Raw genomic sequence first — 2,977 nt, 5'->3', positions numbered from 1 at the left:
GGCAAACATGGTTGTTTGTAATGCAAAAATTACATTTAAAGTTTTGGTTTTCTGTTTTTCTATGTCGATTTTTTCTCCATGTTTTTCATCAAAATGTGTAGCGTATTTTCATCAATTACATGCTTAGGAATCTTATACTCCGCTATAGTCTTCATTTTCATATCAGTGCAGAATACATGAATATGGAAATGAAGTTCACATAACTAAAGAAATAATCTTACCATGATGTGAACATTGGTTAAAAACTAAGAAAATTTAGTAAACATCTACGATATTGAATCGGGGGGGGGGAGTGAATTTGGGAGAGGAGATTATTATTATTATTATTATTATTATTATTATTATTATTATTATTATTATTATTATTCAGAGAGACGTTGATAAACGAAATCAGAATTATTATTATTATTATTATTATTATTATTATTATTATTATTATTATTATTTCACTCACTACGAGTTGTCGCACTGGCAGTAACCTGTGGTGTTCCCTGGAGACCGAGTGACAACAAGTCTCCTCAAATTTCCAGTGTTCTTCACCTCTTGACCACTCGTGCAGATCATTGCACGTTATCGCAACAGCCGTTTGCCATTGATTTCTTGTTGGCATCAGCCAATGGTGTTTCCTGGGGTTTGAGTGACAAAATACCTCCCCAAGGTACCAGATTTTAACTGCACACTTCCAGTACTCTCCCACCTTGGTCTTTCCATCCTCCCTGACCCTTCACAACTAGTTGATGTGGCGCCAGTCGACGTCACCTACACCAGTTTTTATTATTATTAATGTTATTTAACTCATTTATCTTTTTATAATTATTTATTATGATATATTTATCATTATTTATTTATTATTTGTTATTTCACTACTACTACTACTACTACTACTACTACTACTACTACTACTACTACTACTACTAATAATAATAATAATAATATTACTTGTGCAGTGTATGCACCGTGCTATATTTTAGATAGTATTTCCAAGTTAAATTAAATTTTTATAGTATCTTTTTTTCATTAAATTATTAGGTGAAAGTGCAGAATAGTTAGAAAGACCCCCCCTCCTGTTAAGAATGGCTTTTTAAATAATAACATTATTATTTCAGCACGGTGCATAAACATTTATTTATAAGATAAAACACCAGAAAATATGTTTACTAAAATGTCATGTACTCTTTATTTTTAGTTCATATCAAAACTTATGATTATGAGTTAATGAATTTTTAAGATTAATCTTATGTATGACTAGTACTACGATACTATCCCATTGATTACTGTACACGCAATAACCCTTAGCCTCGAGTGGCTTCCGGGCCTTGATAAGTGGTGACTACCTTGTAAAAAAATGACTTGGGAGAGAATAGAGAATTTCCTAGTTCCTATTTCATTTTCCATTTCAGTCAAGTAAATTATTTACAGTTGTTATATAAACCAAACAAAAAAGACTTTTTAAAAGTTTTAAATATATTTCAAAGAAATAAATTATGCCTGGGGCTAAAATATTGAATTCATCGATCGTTTTAGTTAAAAAAAAAAAAAAAAAAAAATACAACAACAAGAAAAACAAAACAAAACAAAATGCAATTATTTAATTATCCAAATGGAGAATTATTTTTTCTCTTTAGAAGAAAATTCGTACACATTTAGACTATCTTCATAAAATTACCACAGGCACAAGTCAACGAAAAATATTTTTTATGGCGTAGCCACGTTGTTGAACAGAGGAAACATTAGGTACTGTTTACCTACACGTTGATCTGGTAATGACGTCACGCTGTCATGTTCACCGGCCGTCTCTCGGTAGCTGTGGCCAAATCCGAGCTCTTGCTCGGCATAATCCAACTGTTGGCTTCATGTTCCGGCCAAAGCTGAGCGAATACTGAGATACGTCTGGTTCACAATATGCGTCAGTACCAGAATTCTTAGTAGAGAGATATCGGGGAAACGAATGCCAACAAAAGTCATCATCATGAATGGTGGACATCACCACCACCACCACCACCACCAGCAACAACAACACTACTACTACTACTAACAACAACAACAACAACAACAACAACAACAACAACAACAACAACAACATATACGCATACATAAATATATATAGAAAGAGGTCTGCGTTTACTATAAACTTTTTACGCAAATATTACGCAAGTATAAATCATGTACAATATCTACATGAATATAATTACACGTAATAGTTAACTAAAGATGATCATCCCATAAGAAAACCGAAAAAACTAATAGGGAATAATTAATTGAATGTTTAAAAGAATATGCAAATTAGCTAAATCTTTTGCAGATGAATGCAATTCGACGACCCATATATAACAAAGGTGTATTTTCTTTTAAACTAAAATATAAAAAAGTGTTTTTAATATAAATATCAACACACACACAAATATAGGAGTATAGATATATATATAAGGTTTACAGGAAGGTTCTTTAATTTTAATTCAAATAATGTATTTTCAAATAAGTTTTGCAATAATACCTTTACTTCATGCATCATTTTAAAGAGCGTTTTTCACTTTATCTAATTTTTTAATTTAGAATCGTTTTAAAACAATTGTTTTCTTTTCAGAACGTTGAATATAAGATGGAAAAAATAAAATTCTCACAATTTTCTTATTTCATTTCAAACAAGGACGAAAAGCTGCTGAAACAGTTCGTGATATCAACGAAGCGTTTGACCCAGAAACCACTACTCTAGCGCAGCACAATATTGGTTTAAGAAATTTCGTGATGCCGAGGAGTGTCTTGAAGATGATGAGCATAGTGGTTGGCCATCGGATGTTGACAATGATAAATTAAGAGCCTTAGTTGAAGCAATTCCATGCACAACTGTTCGAGAACTTGCTTCTGAATTAAACGTAACGTATACGACAATTTCCAACTACTTGAGAGAGATTTGAAAGACAAAAAAAAACTTGATAAATGGATGCCTCATATATTGAATGACAACCAAAAGAAACTC

The sequence above is a fragment of the Euprymna scolopes genome, chromosome 2 (assembly GCF_053919585.1).
Source record: "Euprymna scolopes isolate OS-2025 chromosome 2, ASM5391958v1, whole genome shotgun sequence".
Classification (NCBI taxonomy): Eukaryota; Metazoa; Mollusca; class Cephalopoda; order Sepiida; family Sepiolidae; genus Euprymna; species Euprymna scolopes.
Note: the sequence above shows the minus strand (reverse complement) of the source record.